Here is a 23,623-nt window from a genome sequence, read left to right as displayed (position 1 = left end):
ATTTTAATTCTATATTTATATACCATAAGACGTACTAAGTCTTGAGCAATAATAAAAAGAGATAGGAATTATATATTAAATGTTCATCACAAGGAAATTATTTCAGAAATTAAATTGATGAAGGAAGATCGTAAAAATCATTTTTAAAATGCTGGTTTATATTTATAAGATAGGCTACTGAATGATATTGTATATGTAATAAATCACTGAAACTGTTGAATGGTCATTGAAATTTAGGAGATGTGACTAAATGGTCATTAAACAGTAACTGAATAGCCACAAAATGCAACTGAATGGCGACTAAAAGGTAAGTGAATGATTACTACATGGTGACTGAATGGTTACAGAAAAGGTGAAAAGGTGAGTGAATGTTTACTAAAAGGTGACTGAATGTTTACTAAAAGGTGAGTGAATGTTTACTAAAAGGTGACTGAATGGTTACTAAAAGGTGAGTGAATGGTTATTATAAGGTGACCAAATGGTTACTACAAGGTGACTGAATGGTTACTAAAAGGTGAGTGAATGTTTACTAAAAGGTGACTGAATGGTTAGTACAAGGTGACTGAATGGTTAATACAAGGTGAGTGAATGGTTATTATAAGGTGACCAAATGGTTACTGGAAGGTGACTGAATGGTTACTACAAAGTGACTGAATGGTTACTAAAAGGTGACTGAATGGTTACTAAAAGGTGAGTGAATGTTTACTAAAAGGTGAGTGAATGTTTACTAAAAGGTGACTGAATGGTTAGTACAAGGTGAGTGAATGGTTAATACAAGGTGAGTGAATGGTTATTATAAGGTGACCAAATGGTTACTACAACGTGACTGAATGGTTACTACAAAGTGACTGAATGGTTACTAAAAGGTGAGTGAATGTTTACTAAAAGGTGACTGAATGGTTAATACAAGGTGACTGAATGGTTAATACAAGGTGACTGAATGGTTAATACAAAGTGACTGAATGGTTACTAAAAGGTGACTACTATTTGACTGAATGGTCATTGAATGGTTACTGAAAGGTTTACGGAAATGTTTCTACCATTCTGTCACTGAATGGTAGTACATTTACATTTCGAATAAATGGTCTCATTTCTACCTATGCTCATTTCCCACCCTCAGTTTGGGACTGTAGGGGTACCACCTGGGACCCTCAAGGCCCAAGATGGTATCTCTATAGAAGGCTTCATAGGGTAGAGTCACTTTTCAGTCCCCTAAAATAATTTTTCACTATGGGGTTTTCCGGAAGTGGCTGATTGATTGACAGTATACTGTTTAATTTTTATTGTTATAGTCACTTTTCAGTCCTCTAAAATAATTTTTGACTACGGGATTTTCAGAAAGTAACTGATTGATTGATTGTATATTGTTTATAACGTCCCTATCGAGAATTTATCACTCATTAGGAGACGTCACCATTGCCGGTGAAGGACTGTAAAATTTAAGCCTATGCTCACCTGCATATGATGTTTATATCTCTCAACTGATTCGATATAAAAGAGCTTGTTCTGCGTATGGTCAGTTTTTAAATCGAGGCAAGCTACTGACAAACAAGTTGATGGTACAGGGGTTTCAACAGTCTCGAATAAAGTCAGCAAATTATATGGTCGATATAACGATCTAGTTTGCCAATACAACCTACCCGTTTACCTGATCAGGATATAAGGCTCACGGTGGGTGTGACTGGTCGACAGGGGATGCTTACTCCTAAACACATGACCCTACCTCTGGTGTGTTCAGGGGTCCGTGTTTGCTCAAGTATCTATTCTGTATTGCTTATAGGAGTTTTGATCATTGTTCGTTATCTTCCCCTTTCGTTTTATGATTTCCTTTATTAAGCGCTAAGTGCGTGCACAAGCGCCTGTTAGAGTCAAATCGGATAACGCATTCGAACCAATTTTACCTTCATCTTCTGAGGGAAAGGATTATCGGAGAACTTTGAGAGTTGTACATATGATGCTCACACAATTCTGCGTAACAATGCTGATTACAATTAAAGCAACATCTCTTTGTCATATTGTGACATAACACCATTGTTAGTATGTTTTATCTCAAGAGGTCTTGTCAATAACCTATGTCAAAATCTAAAACCAAAGCAGGATGTAAGGATCATTTATTGTTTCTTATTTAATACAAAGACAGAGGCATATCTGTTACTTTTTCCTATTTTATGTATACCTGGTTGTGAAGTTTTATCCCGAGAGATTTGACACATTATCTCAGAACTAAGTGTAGTGCTTGCAAATTCTGGTCGGATACAGAAATAGGTAGTGATCATTTCTTCACCAAACACTCGGCACAAGCCTAGTGAAATTCATGGCTGTTTTAGATTAGACCTTACGAAGTGAGGCCCCATGTCACAATAGGCGTTGGCACAATAAAGAATCCCAACTGTTGTATGCCCCAGAGCACCCAGTGTATTGTAGCTTAGGTAAAAAATAAATTGTGGTACTTCCCCTAGAGCAGGTGACATTTCATTAATATAAATGAAAGATTTTCAAAGGGATGTAAAACACCAAACAGGTAAAAAGTAACATCATAACTTGTCGATGTCCGCTTGAAAAATAATTATCACAAATTGTATGTTTAATGTCAAAAGGTAGTGACGTCGTTCACGGTACTGGTGTTACTTTCATACGTGCATTAGAAAATGTTTCCGCTATGTTTACACAGTTGTATATTTTGTGGATTATTAAAGTCTTATACATCAATGGCAAGGAAAATATATAAATAATGATAATAGTTTATATAAAATATAATTTACACGCATTTCATTAGCAATAAATACACGCAGATGTCGTCATTTTTCGTTGTCCCGCGTTACATGAAATACGCATATGCTTTATCCACAGATTAATAAAATGATTGATTTTGTCCCAAATAACGTAAGAATTGGTGTATGATTGTGACATCCTTATCTAAAAACCATAAACCTATTACTTTAAACATTTAGTTCATAGAATTGATATAGCGACCTTAAAAATGGCAAAGACAGTGCCTGTCAGTGGTGTCCCGTGTTTGTAGATAGACTGCAAATGCAAATCATCATGACCAGTAGCACGCCTAATACAGGGGGAAGTTGACTATCCTTGTTACATTTATAATGTACATGTATCGTAGAGCACAATGTATACCAGTATTATAAAATTCTGAGTATATCCATGAAGTAGATTGACTTTTTCGGTGTCCAGTGAAATGTCCTTATTCTACAAATACCGCGCTTTTTAAACAATTCTACCATTTTATGTCTTATTTCTAAGCATTATTCCAACGCGAATATTTTAATGAATATAACTTACAGAAAGTACATAAAATTTACTATATAGAATATACAACATTTCATTTTATCCCGCGTCCATTTAGGAAAACGAAAAGATACTTAATGTCCAAATAAATGTCCCATGTGATTTTGTCGCGCAATGACGCGACGTCAATGTACACAACCTACGTCTAGCTAAAACGTAAAATGTTGCTTTTATTATTTTTGAATGATCTAAATTAAAATGATTTTTAAAAATAGTATACAAGGTATTTAAGCTATAGCATGTGTATCTCATAGATATGTTTTGCTCTAGATCTGGTACATATACTTTAATTGACTTTATCAAATGACAATTGTACAGACTACATTTTGTTGCATGTACTACTGTATGTCATCGTCGCAAACCACGGGTTATTGTTTCATTCTATTTCACAAACGTTTGTGAAATAGAAGGAAACAATAACCCGTGGTTTGCGACGATGTACTGTATGTATGCATATAAAAATTCAGCATTGAACAGATACACTTACGGTGTGTAAAACGTTGCAATATTATACAAATCTTGATTTATATACGAAACTCTTTAATCATATTCGATAATCTTGTTATTCATATATGAGAAAATTTTAATTATATTCGATAATCTTAATATTTATATGCGAAAATTTTGATTTATATTCGATAATCTTGTTATTTATTTACATTTGGTAACCTTGTTATTTATATTCGATAATTATATAAATCTCGATTTATATTCCATAATATTTGATTCGTATTTGATAATGTTGATGTACACATGCTAGATGTACGCATGGATTTAGTCATTATTGATTGTAGGTGAAATGCATAATTTCAAAAATTGATAAAAGAATTAGCTTCATTGACCATGACCTGACCTCGGATGTCTTAAATTTAACTAGAGGAGCTACTCTGCTAAAATTAAACTTTTTTTTTTTATATTTATTTTTTTTTTAAACATACACACAGTATATATATACATACATTCTGCAAAGAAACTTGTACAAAATGTTTATAAGAACTATCAAAGGTATATGTATATATTATTTTCTGAGAGAGAGAGAGAGAGAGAGAGAGAGAGAGAGAGAGAGAGAGAGATGAATTCAGTCATTATTTAATATATTTTAAAAGGGTACATATATATTGAAATTTATAAAAAAGATAATTTTTAAACAAAACAAAAAAAAACCAAAAAAATAAACAACAACAGCAAACAAACACTCAATGAAATAATTGATTCCAGCGGTTCCAGCAGGTGTCAAACAAATCTTTTTCACCATTTATATATGCACTATGTCTTTGAGTTTCATAAAATGTGTTCATTAGCGATATCGCAAGATTTACATTCAGTGTCTTCCCTTTACACCTCATAGTATAGATATAATATTTCAGCCAAAGAACAAGATTATTTTGTATAGTTTTCTTTTCATCCAAAAATAAAATTATTTTTTGTTATTGATATTTGAAGATTGGTCTTATGTTCAAAACAAACTTCAAATTCTCTTAAGAAATGCTGAACACTATCACATTCCCAAAACAAATGTTCAATTGTTTCTTCTTCTATCTGACAGAATGTACAATTCTTATCATCTCTAATTTTGATTTTGAATAAGTATGAGTTTGAAGCTAAAATTTTGTTCAGAATTCTGTATTGAAACCACTGCAGTTTACAATTACTTGTAACTTTAAAGGGCAGTCTGAAGATCATTTTCCATTCTGTGTCATTTAATTCAAATATTTCATTCCACTTTCTTTTACCAGTAGGTTCTGTGCAGTTTTGATTGAGAAGAGTATAAAATTTTCTTGATTTTTTTGCATCGTAGAAGAGTGTATATACTCAACATAATCAGAGGGTTTGTTAATTTAATTAATTTTTTATCAAACTTGACTTTTTTCATCCATGCTTTAATAGCATTTATGACACTCATATATTCTAAAAATTTGATTTTTACTTTTGGATAAATGTTACAGAAAGATTCATAAGTCAGGAACAAACCCTCTTCATCAATAAGGTCATTAAGGTATTTAATATTATTGAGAAACATGGATTTATTAAGAAATGCTTTCCCACCCACAAGAAAGTTAGAATTGTAAAATATTGGAGTATCTACTGTTACTGTAAATGGATTTTGTTTAAGCTATAGCTCAATCCAAGAATCAAATACATCAACCCAAAATTTGTTTTTCAGCGATGTCTTAATGTTTTTTATGTATTCTATTCCACATGTAGTAACTTTATTAAGATCTAAATTTGGTATAAAATTATGTAAACCCCTATCTGAAAAAAGGAGTTGTCTCATCCAAAACAATTTTAAAGAGGCTATAAAAGCCTTTACATTGATCATTTTTAACCCACCATCCTCAAATTGCTTTACGATTACCTCTTTTTTAATTCTATGTTGAGAATGGCTCCACAAGAAAGAAAAGAATAGTTTATCTAATTCTTTACAATAGCTGTCATCAGGATTTGGAATTGCCATAAAAATATGATTTAATAGAGGCAAGACCAGAGTTTTGATAACAGTAATTTTTCCTATTGGTGTCAAATGTCTTTTCTCCCATTGATTTAAGATTGATTTTATTCTGCTTAGCTTTGGCTGATAATTTAGTTTTGACATGTTCTGTAATTCTACATCAAAATTAATTCCAAGTAGAGTAAACTTACAAGTCCCCCAATTCAAGTGAAAGTCTTTAGAAAAGGTATCCTGACTATATTTTTTTGATCCAATCCATACTGTATTGGTTTTTGAAAAATTAACTTTTAGTCCTGACATTTCAGAGAAGTGTCGCAATGCTTTTATTGTTTCTAGAAGAGATTCCTTGCTACCATCAAGTATAATTGATGTATCATCGGCTAGTTGTGAAATTTTCTTTCCATTTTTATTTATAGTTATACCTTTAATACTTTTATTTTCTCTTATTTGTACAGCTATAATTTCTGCGCAAAGAAGAAAAATATAAGGTGATAAAGGATCACCTTGTCTACATCCTCTTTGAATGTTGAAAGATGCCGAGAGATTGCCACCTTGGTTAATAGTAGATATGATGTTATGATAGAATAATTTCACCCATTCATGAATATCAGGTCCAAACTTAAAATAAGTTAAGGTCTTTTGTATAAAATTCCATGAGAGGGTATCGAAGGCTTTCTCAAAGTCAATAAGTAATAAAAGACCTGGGATTTCTTCTTCTTCAGTATACTGCATAATATCATAAATTAGTCGAGTATTTTCTACTATATACCTATTAGAAATGAAGCCAGTTTGATCAGGATTGATAAGTTTATCCAAGTAAATCTTTAATCTATTTGCAATGGTACCAGAAGCTATTTTATATATAGTGTTCAGAAGTGTAATTGGACGCCAGTTTTTAAGATAGTGTCTTGGTTTGTCTCCTTTAGGTAAAAGTGTAATAATTCCATGTCTCTATGTTATTGACAGAGTGCCATTTTCATATGCATAGTTGATAGACCTTACAACAAATGTACCAAGGTATTTCCAAAAAACCTTAAAAAACTCAGCTGAGAACCCATCAGAGCCTGGTGATTTATTTGCTTTCATTTTACTTAGTGTTGTAGAAGACTCCTTCAATGTAATTTTACCTTCTAAAAGTATAGATTCCTCTCTGGATAACTTGGGAATATCCTCATACTTTAATTCCGAATTTAAGTCAGCTATGTTTATTTCCTGGTTAGGTATTGAATATAAATTGTCATAAAATTGCTTTGTTTCATCCAATATTTCAAAATTAAAATTAAACTTTAATAAATATACAGCACTACCAGCCGTGAGACATTTGGCCTGAATTGAATAGTTGACCTTGCCCTAATATGCTGAATAAACCCAGTAGCTATGTCGAAGCTTGGGTGACTGCCCTGTAATCCCCCATAGGCTGCTTAGCTAGCTGGATTAACAAGTGTGATACAAATTTGAATATTTATTAATCGTAATCAGAAACAGGGTGCAAATTGACATATATGTCGGAAAGGGTCGCGTGCAATTTTTTGTGGGGAACTGGGGAGGCGGCCAGTTTGACTACCAACGTAGGGGCAACACAGGGGGCCCTATGTGGACATAGGTGCCTGGACCTGAACGGGTGGTCACGTTCTAAGGGGGAAGAGATCTCTGCGCATCTCAGCTGTCTCCTGCGTGCTACCTGGTTTAAAGAGCAAGTACAGAGAAAACTGTGGACCCTTCTACAATTTCCAACATGCACCAGCCTGTAGCATTCCCTAGGAGGTGGATGTGAGCACAGGCACCAGAACGGTGGATATATATAGCGTGTTAGATCTTATGTACCCCCCCCCCCTTCCAATGAATGAAATATATATACATAAGTCACATATTAAATGAATTGAATGTCAAAATCTTGTTAGAGTATCAGTGACGTGTTGAACAACCTCACTGTTGTATTTAGGACCCAGGTGATCTCTGGCGGGTGTGAGCGATTGCCCCTGGAATATTTCGCCCACATGCGTTGGTACTCCAGAAGAGTAGAGGAAGCCTGCCTCTCTCTCTCTCTCTCTCTCTCTCTCTCTCTCTCTCTCTCGTATCTCTCTCTCTCTCTCTCTCTCTCTCTCTCTCTCGTAGAGTAAAATAAAAAAAAATTCGCATATGAATATCAAGATTTCTCACATATAAATCAAAATTTCCGTCCGCATATAGATATCAAGATTTCTCACATATAAATCAAAATTTCCGTCCGCATATAGATATCAAGATTATCGAATACAAATCAAGATTTCCGCATATGAATAACAATATCATTAAATCAAAAGTTCAACATCTGACAAAAAAATCTAAAGCCACACGGTTTTCACGAGACCACCCCTTCAAAACTAAATATGATATACACAAATGTATATTGAAACTAACCGATTCGCAAGTAAAACATACGAGTATAAATAACACTCTGTATACCTTTTCTACTATTTATTCAGAAATGAAAGTGAACATTAAAACGTTAAAATGTAATATTATTTGGAAGTTTTTAACTCTCACTTCAACTCACCGTGGTTATTATTATTATTCATTTATAAAGCGCAAAACTACATATACTTTCTATGCGCTGGTTGTTGTTTTTTTTCACTAGAGCGTGATCGATGTAGATCGATGACAGAAACGCACGGGAGTTTTTAACCCCCCCCCCCCTCCCCCTTCCGTGTTTGGCATTAATAAAAAGTATTAAAGAGAGCAATGATTATTAAACATAGAGACTTGAGCAAGTCTATATATATCCTAGGAAAAACCAAAACTGATTTTTTTTACTCTGTTCAAATTTTTCAGAGGTCATATTCATAAGAATTGCAAGCCTTATTTCATGGGATGGCTACCTGTAAAATGCGAAACGAAATCGAAAGGAAACGAAATCTACCGAAGCAAAACGAAACCTACCGAAACGGGTACCCTTATTTCATACGACATGCCTGCTGTTGTAGGCACGGTGAAATAAATACAGTACGTATACTTTGGAGTATTTCTAAGAATTCATAATTTTTATGAATGTACACTATACACGTACAAAGATTTATTTTCAATTTTTAAACATTAAATCATGCATGTGCTTTAGTTATGATATTACAGCTTGGAGATAATGAATTTGTTTAAAATGTGACGTTGCTTTCGTGATTATATTTTGCCACAATTTATGACGTTATAAGTGTAACGTAAAGTGACACCAGTACCGTGCACTTAGTGACAGTAGAAACACTACCTACTCTGAGGTCAGTGGCGGATTCAGGGTGGGGGGGGGGGCCTCTAAAATTTTCAAATTTAAGGTAAATCGTGGTATCTTGTTTAGAAAAATGGACTAAACGATAAAAAAGTAATAATTTCATCCACTCCCGGAGAAATGAATGACAAAATCTTTTGATTTCTTGAATTACTCTATTGGGAGAACTTAATTTTTACCAAAAACCCGTTAAATTTGCGTCATTTTACTACATGTACTTTCACCCTATTAAAAATGATAGAAAATGGTACAAATGACTTAAATAGGAGACATATTTCAAACCCTATAAAATCTGTAAAATCCAGGAGCTTCGCCCCCTGCCTCATAAAGTGGCGCCCCCCGTAACCGCAATTCCTGGATCCGCCCCTGGAGGTAATGTTTAATTTTAAACAGACAACATCACGAACCTGGAGTGCTACTCCAATTCATCAGAGGTGACATATTGTGGAACTCTAAATGCAACTGTAATCATTTTAGAATTCATAGAATTATATCAGTCAGAAATTTTGGTAGGACTGCCTGTATTCATTATTTACAGAGGATAATATAGGGAAAACATGTTTTAGTATTATCATCATATTGTCAAAATAACACTTGAAAAATATCACTTTCATTCAATGAATGTGTTATATTTTGTTCTTAAAAATTAATATATGCACCCATGGGTACATGAGCCGAGTTGCATGGGGTCTTCCTAACCTGCTATCCAACAATATAACCAAGTTTCATTTGATTCAGTTTTAAACTTTTCGAGTTACTGTCCAGAAACCATATTTGTCTGAAGTTTACAATATATTTTCGGTCACTGTGACCTTGACCTTTGACTTTTTTTCCTCCAAAATCAATAGGGGCCTTGCTTTGCTGGTATCCAACAATATATATTTAAGTTTCATTTGATTCAAATTAAAAAAATTCGAGTTATCCTCCTGAAACCAAAATTCTCTGAAATTTTCATTCTATTTTCGGTCACTGTGACCTTGACCTTTGACCATTTCCCTCCAAAATTAATAGGGGTCTTCCTTACCTGGTAAACAACAATATATACCAAAGTTGCATTTGATTAGATTGTAAACTTTTTGAGTTATCATCCGGAAACCAATTGATAACGACCAACCACCCGCCCGCCCGCATCACCAAACCAATAGCCAAGTTCAACTTCGTTGCAACTCGGCTATAAATGTAATAATTCAACAGTTTAATTTCTGAGATCCAGCAAACTAGATGGCTGATCAGGTATCGCTTAGTAACCTGTATAGTGCAGCTGTTAACCAGTTTTAATGTTTTAAATTATTCACTCATAGAGTAAAACAATTTTTGGCATCTTATCGGTCAAGTTAAGGGTTGCTTTGAAATGGTCACCAACTGGCAAGAGAAAGAGAGGAAGACCAAGAGAGACCTGGAGAAGATCGGTGGAGAAAGAAATGAAAGATAACAACTGGGGTTGGGGACAGGTCCAGAAATGGGCAAAAGACAGACCAACATGGAAGTCTCTGGTGACGGCCTTATGTTCTGACCAGCAAGAAGAGGACTGAGTAAGTATCGGTCAATACAATGCTTTAGCTATCTGAGATGTCATAATTCACCAAACCCTATTGACAACTCTTTATTTAGTTCTATTTTTATTTTCAAAATAACAATGTTCAATTCGCAAGTATCGATGTTTGTCTCTGGTGTCATTGAAGCTGTTAACACTGTGCAGTAGGTGTAGCAGTGAAAGAACCCTCACTGCTCAAAGACTTTAAGTGCCAAGCATATGTCTATGGCAAAGGTGTCCTTATGAGTGATATATTCTTACAGAATGTTCAACAACAAAAAGAGTCAGTTATGTATCAATTATTATCTACAATATCAAATTTGTATACAGACAACAAATATTGTTCATTTAAAGCATGTGCACTATGCAAAGGTTTGAAAAAAAGCACACCATATTCTTAAAAAGCATGCAGTTCCACAGAAGTGCCTTGAAGTGCTCTGAGTTATAAGCAGATTTCTTTGATTTTCGTTCATACTAATTAAATACAGTGATGCGTGAGCATCGCTCTCCAAATCTAAAATAAGATCAATTAGAACTTTTTCCTAAAGGCTGCAAGTATAAACATGTACATACAAATACAAATTCCAACTAGAATCTAGTTTGATGACAATCTGACAGTCAAGGGGATACTGTAAAGCAACTTTTTTTCGCGAGTGTGAAATATTTGCTAGAATAGCGAGAACCGTGAATATTTCTTGCTGTGAACCAATCCATTAATGTCTCTTGTATTTCTTTAAGATAATCTCAGGCGCGAAAATTAGTAAGTTTTTTGTTATGTAAACAAGGCTCGTGTCATGTTTTTGTTTACAAGTAAAAGTTTTGTTAAAAGCAGGTTTTTTTTTCTTCACTTTACAAGTTAAAAGCAGCAGGTAATCCTTTACCAAATTCTAAATTTGCATGATCCCAGGGGTAGAGTTTTGGTTCCCACGACAGGCTACGCCCAAATTACTACAGTCACCATTGTGTTTGCCTACGTCAAATACAGTTTATATTTCAACATAGTTATCAGTTTCAGGATATTGTTTCCCATCCATATCTGTAATTTCTTTATTGAAAATGTATCATTTAGTTGTATGAAATTAGAGAAAATAATGCACATGAACTTCATCTCCTCTTGTTTCTCCTCAATAACATTACAGACATAATTTATGAAGTCAACTTAGCGCTTTTTAGTACTTTCATTACTTTTAAAAGTCACTGTATTCCGAAAACACGGAAGTAAGAGACAAATTCATTCTAGTTATTATTCCACGAATATATTGCATATAATATTAATAATCTTAAGCGTATTTAAATTTCCTTCTTCCTGTTGATGATAATTTTAGAGGTCACATAACCCGCGCATCGCTGCATGGACAGTTTTCTGTGATTCTCAAGGTATGTTGCTTATATACATACATGTATATTGTACTTTCCACATGCTCTCAAAAAACATTCACATAAAATTCTTGTTCTTTTCAACGTTTCCATGCATAAATATATGTGGGTTTTTTTTTTTTTTTTAATAATTCAATAAAAATACTATACTAGTATATAAAGCCTTGATTTTGCAACTAAAATTGGGTACTTGATAGAAAGACACCATTTCCTTATATGTAAAACTTATACGGTACCAATTTTGATGCACCAGATGCGCATTTCGACAAATAATGTCTCTTCAGTGATGCTCAACCGAAATGTTTGAAATCCGAAATAACTATGAAGTTTTAGAGCTAAATATAGCCAAAAACAGCGTGCCAAAACAGTGGAGCCAAATTCGTCCAAGGATAAGAGCTATGCATGAGGGAGATAATCCTTAATTTTGAAATGAATTTCTAAATTTTATAACAGCAATTAAATATACATCCGTATTTTCAAGCTAGTAACGAATATATATCTGATTAATTGAATGTCTTCTTTTGGTAACGTGTGCCCGTCTTGATAAACACGGTACGTTTTTAGTCTTTCGATGTTATTCTACATGTAAATGAAACTTAGGACACTGAAAATTTATGGATACGGTCGCGATAATAAAGGTGAACATAAAAGACTCGAGATTTGATTTTGTTTTGATATTTATGCGATCAATTAAACATATATTTGTTCTTTTAAAAGTAAGGCGAAAAAAATGTTCATTGTAGCACCTGATAATTTTCTTCTTCACTGCCATATTTGTTATAGTTGCAGGTTTTCTCCAATTTTTCTTTGCTACATATGATAATTATTTATTATTATACATTTATATCGCGCTTTATCTAATCAAGACAATTACCCTTAGAAAGCACTTAACATGTAAAACAATAAAAACAAACTAAAACAAAGAACAATAAATATATAGAAAAGGGTATAAAATAATATTCAAACTAAGGTGTTTTTTTATAAAGAATATCACAATAAATTTTGTAAATGAAGACTATAAATTAGTATCTATACAGATGTAGTTTTATGACGTCATATTTCTCATTCCACCACCATACGCATGCGCTGTATCACGGATTAAACAAGAAAGCTTTTTGACGCAAACGTCAAATTCAGCCGCAACTTCTTCGTTACCATCAAAACAAATTGAAGATAACATGGATTGATTGATTGATGTTTTCCGCTACACTCGACAGTTTTTCGGTTATCTGGTGGCCCCCAGTTTTTTTTTTATTGGTGGAAGAGAGAACCCAGATACAATGTATCTGGTAAGAGGCCACCGACCTTCCGAAAGTAAACTAGGAAACTTTCTCACTTACTGGCGCGAGCGGGATTCGAACCTGCCCCGACCAGAGGTGAAAGACCGTGTGAGGATAACAAACAGTGATCAATCTCATAAGTACCACAACGAATACAAAATTAAAAATAGGGTATACACGGACCCTTGGAAATACTAGAGGTGGGATCAGGTGTCTGTTAGCCAATTCATCAAAAATATGCAAAGCAAACCATTTAGAACCTATATCTTTTTACATTGAAGCTTATTTTTTCCCCGCGTTCAGTCCTTCCCTGTAGTCCATTGATGCGGGTTAAGGGTATTGTTCCGATTATAGATGATATTTCATTGCATTAAACGATGTCCCATTGTATTAAGTAGCTTTCATCTCTAAGTGAAATCTTGAAGAGCTCAAGGAAATGTAAAAAAAAAAAAAACCAAAAAACAACAAAAAAAAAAAAAAAAAAAAAAAAAAAAACCAAGTGTTATTTATCAAAAAGTGGTTTTTTTTTTTTTTTTTTTTTTTTTTTACATATCAAAACGAGCTTGTAATTTATCTCAACAAAACACTTTCAGCATAAGATGTGTATCACTGCAAAATGCGGCCATTTCCTTAATCTAACAGCTCCATTATGAGCCATTCTTTGAATTAGATCGAACAACGACATGAAGTGTTCATTTACAAGATATACAATCGTTTCATACTTGGATATTTTATTGAACATGTCAACGGCAAACTAACAACTCAATTTTATGACAAATGGGATGACTTCAGCTTCTCCATCGTCAACGTCCCATATTCATGTAACAACATTAACTATCACCTGCATATGGTGTTTATTTCTCTCAACTGATTCAATGAAAATGTGCTTGTTCTGCGCATGATCAGTTTTTGAATCGAGGCAGGCTACTGACAAACAAGTTGATGTTACAGGGGTTTCAACAGTCTCTTTTAAAGTCAGCATTTTGTAAATTTTATAGTTTCGATAACGATCTAGTTTACCAATACAACATATCATTGGATAAAATGCTGACTGGTATGTTTCATACCAATAAAGACCGTTCTTAAAACACTGATTTTAACAACGGATTACTCCGTTTACGATCGAGATATAGGACTCATGGCGGATCTGACCAGTAAACAGGGGATGCTTACTCCTCTTTGGCACCTGATCCCACCTCCGGTATATCCAGGGATCCGTATTTGTTCAACTCTCTATTTTGTGTTGCTTATAAGAATTATGAGATTGATCACTGCTCGTTATCTTCACCTTTTCATAGTAATATTTTAGTAGATACTGATCTGTTTAGATTTAGAATGATTCAATGTGGTAGTATTTTGATTGCCTGGCAAAACAACAAAGGCCACTGGCAGGTGGGCACTAGAAGTCCTTGTTATGTGAACTACGTAGCCAGCACATGCGCACATATATTTAAACACTAAATTGTTCACGAGACAAATCATGTTCTTTCTTTTACTGAATTACTAATCATAATGTCTTGTAAATACGTCCGTAGTCAACTTTGTTGGTATGTACTGTAATTTGCTGATGAAAAATAAAAATGCTCCAAGATATAATCATTCATGGGCAATGACTGTTTCTTCACAGTGTCCCGCAGTGAAAATGAATACGACCTTTAAAAACAGGTCACGTGTTTTAAAGGTACGCGCTGGGGCATGTATGATGAAAAACTTTCACTTCCGTAAGTGAAAACTTCTCGCATAGGACGTTTCAACAAAAATGGAAACATGTACATATTTTAATAATTACCAAATACAAGAGTTACAAGATGTCTTTCATTTAAATGGGAGATAAGAACTTTTGGTGAACAACAAATACAACACTCGCCAATTATGATTTTTGTTTTACCGGTATTATGTAACAGTACTTAAACATCAGTACAATAACAATCAGTACTGTACACCCAGTCCATTAATATTGTATGAAAGAGAATTTGTGTGGTTTCCGTTACTATTCATAAATCTTCCCAGATTCCATTTCCTGCCGTATACAGTTCTAGAACCAATGCCTGATTGGCGTGGTGACGGTATCTTGAATTACTTCCTGTTCAGAGGAACCTTGAATATCATATTCCGGAATGATAGATAGGTTTTGTCTGGTTCTTTGCCTCAATCACATTATGTTAAGGTAGCAGGGAACAGTTTCGCACTATAGGTCCGGTTAAAAAATGGAAATACCCCATATTTGAAGTGATATTACATGTGTAAAAATGTATTCAATAATTTTAGGATACATGTCAAATGTGGCTGAGTGCTTAGTAAAAATGTTGATAGACAACATATAGCTTGCCACCTAAGTTATCGTCAAGCTTTTAAATTTCCCTTATGTTACGTTAAACAAGAAATAAGTTTTGACTTTTAATTCTTATTTCCCCAATTTTAACAAGGGATGTTAAGTAATTTCTAATGTAATTTGTTCTCAGATTCGCAATTGTACACACAAGATTTATACACGTAAGTATTTGTACGTGTAAGTATTTGTATGTGTACAGATTTGTACGTGTAAGTATTTGTATATGTACAGATTTGTACGTGTAAGTATTTGTACGTGTACAGATTTGTATGTGTACAGATTTGTACGTGTAAGTATTTGTATGTGTACAGATTTGTTCGTGTAAGATTTATACACGTAAGATTTATACACATAAGATTTATACACGTAAGGTTTGTACACGTAAGATATGTACATGTAAGATTTATACACGTAAGGTTGACACACGTAAGGTTGATACACGTAAGATATGTACAAGTAAGGTTGATATGTATTTGCACGTGTAGAGATCTGTACATAGAAGATTTTTTACATACATGTATAACATTATACACGTAAGATTTATACTCATACTAAGATTTGTACGCGTAAACATTATTTGAACAATATATTTTAATCTTGAAATCTCGGTACAAAACACAATCATTCGTGTAATAATAATAATAATATCCTTTATTTATAGAGGATTGCACAATTAGTTATATAAACTAGTTTACATTGTGGTCCTGTCTATAACATATATACATATCGAGAACATAAATCACAAAGCATGGAAATATCACAATTTATATACATACAGATAAGAACTAAATGAAAAGAGAGAATAAACACACGAGTATCATTGAGGATCAAAATAATGTTTTAGATATAGGGCTGCACAGTGTTCGGCGAGACTTCGCGAGATTTCGTTTCTGGGGATAAACTATTCTCTTTAGAGAAGTCGAGAGGCATAGCCTTCATCGACTTCTCTTCGCAAGCATTCATGTTTTGATTCTGGAAAACGTGTAAATGCCGGAGTCGGTGACGGTTTATGCTTCGACCGACGTTTCAACTCAGCCTGGATTTACGCAATAGACAACTTGTTTTCAAACATTTAACAGAAATGCACAAAACTGTCACAAAGAAATCAAAACTTATTTGCTTTTAATCCATTTTCAACATGTCCCCTGCGCCGTAAATCGAAGGTTTTTTATAAGGGGTGGATCTGTAGCTCTCTGTTCCGTCAAAATATTTTTTTCAGAGAGCTACAGTTCTGCAGCTATATATTTTTATTTGTAAAATATTCTGAAATGTACTGTGTGCAGATGTTATACAGTTGTTTATCTTATATACATGTAAACACCAAATTAATTACATACATGCATGTTATACAGTTTTATACATATCCTGTTTGATCATTACGGAGAGGGCTCATATACCATCAAACTATTTCAATGTAGCATCAATACCGTGCGAAACGTCTGAACAAATATTGTTTGAATTAGAGTACAAAAGAGCAGCATTTGAACGCTTCACATTTATATTGCAAGGTAAGGAAACATTTCCCTGTGGGATCACAGAAGAGTTGAATAGACTAAAACACAACTTTAGTCATCATAGCGATATATAGATACACGCGGTACCGCGTCTTCAAGGAACATAACTTCAATTCATTAGCTGCATGTAATATCAGCGGATTTTGACTTAAAATCTTTATCTTTCGGTTTCCTGTCGTTTAAAGCTGACATGAATTAATAAATATAGTATAATTCTATATATCCGCCATATTTCTTTGCTAATCCGCCATATTAGTTGGATATTCTATTGTTATATGTATCAGGGTTCGCATGGTATATAAGGGGACGAGTTTTGCTACTCTTCATTTCACATCAGTGTCTTCGATTTACCTGTGCGGGTAGCTTCGACAGGTAATACGTACATCTCCGATACTAATTTATAGGACATCAAGAAGAAATGAAATCACGTTTTGAAACACTATGCAGTGCTCAAAATTACAATAAACATATCGTACAGTAGTAAATCATTCTAAAAGCTTTGGATAAATAAATATAGAATGCCTTTTCTTTACGTGAATGTGCGTACATTTGCAATAAATATGTCAAAACTATACAAAAATGCGGAGAAATATTTCATCTATTATCTAGATCTATTGATGAAACGGAATAAGCAAAGGGTATAAAATCTATACCATTCACACTTACTTCAAGCAAAATGCAAATACATAAATGCTACTGTACGTATAAAGAAGACATGGTCATGTACGCTCGTCATGAAAAAGCATCGAATGCGGATGACTATTTACCTGGGTCTACTCGTAATATCTGTAAAGGACCGAGGATGTACGTGTACACTTGTCGAAAATACTCAAAGTAGTAGTAAAACTCCCTTTATTAGCATAATCCATGAAACAAAACGATACACTCCATTTGTATTCCAACAGTAAACAACATTGTCCATTGTACAGACTGCGACACACTTAGCCCGTGCCGATCAGCTATCTTCAATCAGGGGAAGTATCAGAGTAGAAGAGTTACCCTGTATTGTGCACGAATCCTTATACTGTATGATTTACTTGTCAGAGTATTGCAGATTTATAAATCAGGATATCATTTAGGTACATAAATTCTTTGTGCATAGATAATTTGCATATACAACACTGCATGAGTGTATGGAGAGAGAGAGAGAGAGAGAGAGAGAGAGAGAGAGAGAGAGATTCAAACGATGATCTTGTAATAATCGCGCTCTTATCAAGACAAATGATATCGTTAATTCAATATAAGAGAACAGTAACTCAATATTGCTCTCATTAATTGATAATACAGATTTATTTGATTCATTTAAAACACGCAATAATTAAAAAATAAACATATCTTTAAATAATGTTATTTTCAATTACTTCATTTTATGCTAATTCGTCGCTCAATAGATCTTATATATCTATGTCATTTTGCTTTATTACATTCTGCGTTGAACTCGACGCAAATTGTAGTAATGCAAAATGTAATAATTGAGAGTTTATCATATGCGTAGTTATCAAGCACATAGAATTTTTTTTTATTTAAACATATTTTATTGAGAAGCTCAACAGGATTGGGCAACAGGCATAGCCTATGTAGGCCCTCTCCCAAATACAAAGGTCAAGTACAAAGTACTTAGAATCAAGGGGAGGGGACAAGAGTGTCTGTCCCCCACCTTTGATAACAATATCCATTTTTTTCTAATGTTTTCCGCCACACTCAACAATTTTTCAGTTATCTGGTGGCACCCAGTTTTTGTTGGTGGAAGAGAGAAACCAGATACAATGTACCTGGGAAGAGACCACCGACCTTCCGAAAGTAAACTGGGAAACTTTCTCACTTACCGGCGCGAGCGGGTTTCGAACCCGCGCCGACAGAAGTGAGAAGCCGTTATTTTGTAATGCAAATAAAAAATATATTGGGTGACAACCCCCCCCCCCCCCAAACTTGACCCCAGCTTGAAAGTTCTGATATAATAGTAGAAGACACACACCACCACCAATTAAGAAAATGAAGATATTATGAGGCACTCATAGTAGAGGACTCTAACCACCCCATCCCACCCCCAACGATGGAAGAAAATGAAGTGTAGGGGGAAATTATTGAAGCAGTCAAAGTAAAAGACTCTTTTAACCCTTCACCCCCACTTTAGGACTTTGAACATCGGATAAAACTTCTTGATTTGTTTGGGTTTTTTGTTTTATTTTATTGCTGTTTTCGTTCATCTTTTTTAACTATTATTTTGAATAGCAAGAAATTTTGAAGAATCCAATTTTCCATTTTTTTTCATCCTGTTGTATCCCCCCCCCCCCCATGAAAAATGACGATACATGTCTGGTTATTACATGTACATTTTACTTTTCAACACATGCATGCATACTAATTGTATGGTGTAGAATTGCACCCTTTACCAAGTTTTCCTTCATTTACACAGTGTAAGGAATGGTAAACCAAAATCACAAAACAAAATGCATAAAGGCCAAGATAGTTTTAAGCGTAGGAACTTCATTCACGAATACATAAATACATGTATTCAGAAAAATCGCATGCATGCATTGCAGGACTATAGCATGTGTGTTTTAACGTTTCTGTAACATGCCATAATGATTATTTTCATTTCGTAGATCTGGCGCAATGGATATATTCTGAAAATAGACATACCGCTGTACGTCGAAATTTCATATCCAAATGTATTCGATAAGATGTTAGTATTCATAAATCAGTAAAATTTGTGTTGAGGTTTTATTTGATATGATACAGTGTCAATCTACTGTAATGCATTAGTAGGATATGCAAAAGGCAAGAGTATAAACATTTTCTAGTATCGATATCTATATGATCACGAAAAAACATCATATAATTTGTATCCGGATTCATATGCCGATTTAGATATCAATAAAAACAAAGCTGCATAGTTTGGGGGAGGGGGTTCTAATGAGTCTGATGAAATTAAAAGAAGGAACCCCACATTTGCATTCAAACTAGATGTACTTCATAATAAATTCATTTCTGCTCTGACTGAAAGCATGATTCTAAATTCGGGAACGAATCTTGCATACAAAATAATTAATAGGGGAACACATAAATTCGAGCTCCTTTGGAATTTAATGAAATGCAAATATGCACCTTTCTTTCAACACGAATTGATATGTTGTTTCAGGCACGTATACAGGGGGTTGGGGTGGGCAGAGAGGCTGGGCTGGTCTGCTCTCCCCACTTTTTTGACAATTTACTTTTTCCCGTTATTCTAACATACAAAGTCAGTATTTTCTACATGCAGTTTAAACTGATATATACATGTATATATATTTTTTAATTTGTAATGAATTCAATTATAAGCATCAACTCCTGTAAGTTTTTAATATATTGTCAATAACAAATTTTTAAATAACTGGAATCTTTTAATGCTTGTAAGCTTACCATTATATCAGTGATCAATTTTCTTTCCTTCTGTGAAATGATATTGTACATTGAAGTAGGACAGTCTCTCTCTCTCTCTCTCTCTCTCTCTCTCCTGTTCAATCAATGAATATGGACAGACAGAGACCGTAAATTATTATGTGGTTCCCAATGAAACAATAAAACTATATTTTCGTTTATACATTTCCTTTTATATGTGTCTTTGTGTAATCAACTGTTTATTATGGATTGCAAATGTAATACTGTACCCGCATTTTTAAACAGAAGTATATTTTCGATCATTATTCCCTTATTTGTATATCCAAATTTGTATATGATCATCGATAAATTTTGAATTGAGCACGCAATATATCCAACCAGATGCTCAGTGTATATGATTAGATTCCCGATTTCTATAAACTGCAAAACCTCGACCAGACAAGCATTCAATGCAGGAAAATTTTTCGACTCTGACATCTCCCCTGATTGAAGACCCCCTATTTGGCACGGGTGAAGTGTGTCGCAGTCTGTATAATGGAATGACAACGTGTTGTAAAGTTCTAACGAGATACAAATGGAGTTTATCATTTTGTTTCGTGGATTTATCAGAATAAAGAGAATCTAATATTTTCGGTAAGTGCACATCTCCGATACCTGTTGAATAGACGTCCGTATGTTGCAGGGGTGGTGATTTGTAATGTAGAAATAACCAACTCCTGGCTTAGGGTTCACAATGCAGTCATTTATTGCATGGTAAAACGAATAAGGATGATGACGATGATTACATAATGTTGATTACAAAAATATGGCCCTAAAAGACAAAATAGTAACAATGAATATCACAGCGATTTACAATCAGTAAAGAGTACATTTCAACCTTAAGAGTTATCTCCCTTAATTCAAATAGTAAAATATACTTTACTCAAATATTTACAGTTGCATTACAAATAATGTAACACTATGAAATTACATGTTTTAAATATAATAAAAGGTAATATCTTATAATTACCTATCTATGGGACAAGGCCCAATGCATGCAAACATCAAAATGCTGCCTGGATGCTTCTAATCTATTTATAACAAATATATCATTACAGTACTATATACACTATAATAACTATAGATATAATATAAGCATATGCTGAGAGGAAATAACTTTAAATTGATATTTATACTGTTCTTCATAATATTTAAACTTTCACTCTTCTCTCAAACAGTGATATTAGTTATATATACATATTATGAAGATAAATGTTAATAAAATTAGTACTTACTGTCAGGTCTGGATTTGAAGGTCTAATAATGTCTTTGTCAAAACCAAAATGCCAAATCAGCACAAAGATACCAAAACTGCTTAAAAGCAAGCCACGACCAACCTGACCAAAAACTCTCTAGATTCTAACTGAATAAAACTAAGTTCTATAGCCAATGAAATACCGTAGCAAGACCTGTGAACCTTTTCACTCACCTATTACACTAAGTAAATAAAGGGGTGGATCTGGGAATTTGACTTAAATCATAAAATGCGCTTTTAATTCCATATGCACTATTCATGTTTATTAAAATACGGTATCATATAATATATACAAGTTAAAACACACTGCTACATATGGTGTCCGGATAGGGCCATTTGCAAAAGCGTGACTGCGCGTTAGTCCCAACACGCCATCACACAAACAAGCAACGCACCTTCGCGCTCTCACGCCAACAAGCAACGCGCCTTCGCGCTCTCACGCCAACAAGCAACGCACCTTCGCGCTCTCACGCCAACAAGCAACGCACCTTCGCGCTCTCATGACAACAAGCAACGCACCTTCGCGCAGACAAGCAACGCGCCTTCGCGCTCTCACGACAACAAGCAACGCACCTTCGCGCTCTCATGCCAACAAGCAACGCGCCTTTGCGCTCTCACGCCAACAAGTAACACACCTTCGCGCTCTCATGCCAACAAGCAACGCGCCTTCGCGCAGACAAGCAACGCTGCGCGAAGGCGTAATGCTTGTTGTCGTGAGAGCGCGAAGGCGTGTTGCTTGTCTGCGCGAAGGCGCGTTGCTTGTTGGCGTGAGAGCGCGAAGGCGCGTTGCTTGTCTGCGCGAAGGCGCGTTGCTTGTTGGCGTGAGAGCGCGAAGGCGCGTTGCTTGTTGGCGTGAGAGTGCGAAGGCGCGTTGCTTGTTGGCGTGAGAGTGCGAAGGCGCGTTGCTTGTCTGCGCGAAGGCGCGTTGCTTGTTAGCGTGAGAACGCGAAGGCGCGTTGCTTGTTGGCGTGAGAGCACGAAGGCGCGTTGCTTGTTGGCGTGATGGCGTGTTGTGACTGACGCGCAGTCACGCTTTTGCAAATGGCCCTATCCGGACACCATAGCTACACGTATTTGATACGGTGTTGTGCATTACATATTATGCATATGGCATGGACCTGTATTTTGCAAGAATTGATATAAATAATATGTTTTATGCTCTTTGCTTATTCCATTCTATCAGTATGTAATTGGCAAATGATTTCTCCGCATTTATTTCATAAGAAACTGCAAATACTTGCTTGCACTTGCAAGTATGCAAGAAAAGCTTCTTTTTTTTTTTGCATTTTTTTCTAAATTATCTAAACTTTCGGAATGTTGCATTGGTATACAATAAATATTTTGTAATTTTGAGCAAAGCATAATGTTTTAAAATGGGATTTTATTTGTTTCGCATTTCCCTATATATTACTATCGGAGATGTGCACTGGTCGAGTCCACCTAGAAAAATCACTCAGGTGTGACAATCACATTTGGGGTATATACGGGTAGAGTAAATTAGGCTATCTGAGAGAAATATGGCGGATAAGATGAAAAAGGTGTACGTATTTATTAATTCATGTCAGCTTTAATTAATCTAATTAATTAATGTGTTCACACAAAGCAGTCTATGGTTTTGTTTTCGTTGGCGCGCTTTACACCATACATGTACATGCACTATACTTGTATTTAAGTTGTCATGTGATGCAGGAACTATTTTCTATAAGTGTTGACAGAAGTGCAAGAGACCCAACGCGCTCTTTGAAGACATCATACAAAGTATTCCATCGTTTTGTTTTCATTAACGCGCCTTACACAATACGTGCACAATATTGTTTAAACTGTCACGTGATGCAGGAACTATTTGCTATAAGCGTTGACAGGTGTGTAAGAGACAACACGCTCATTGATGCACTCCATCCGT

At 34.6% G+C, this 23,623-nt stretch overlaps 1 protein-coding gene across 13 annotated transcripts in view; it reads left to right on the top strand.

The window, feature by feature from the left end:
* The first annotated feature begins 22,730 nt into the window (after positions 1 to 22,730).
* Positions 22,731 to 23,623, top strand: part of LOC125666818 (beta-1,3-galactosyltransferase 1-like) — a 104,536-nt gene continuing 103,643 nt past the window's right edge. For 4 of the 13 annotated variants that reach the window (XM_056151944.1, XM_056151941.1, XM_056151943.1 and 1 more), the window contains exon 1: positions 22,731 to 23,623. This exon is cut by the window's right edge. The gene's annotated coding sequence lies outside the window, so the exon portion shown is untranslated. The other 9 variants (XR_008799329.1, XR_008799330.1, XM_056151935.1 and 6 more) reach the window with 5 other exon arrangements.

The sequence above is a fragment of the Ostrea edulis genome, chromosome 10 (genome assembly GCF_947568905.1).
Source record: "Ostrea edulis chromosome 10, xbOstEdul1.1, whole genome shotgun sequence".
Taxonomy (NCBI): domain Eukaryota; kingdom Metazoa; phylum Mollusca; class Bivalvia; order Ostreida; family Ostreidae; genus Ostrea; species Ostrea edulis.
Note: the sequence above shows the minus strand (reverse complement) of the source record. Positions and strands in the feature narration are given on the sequence as shown.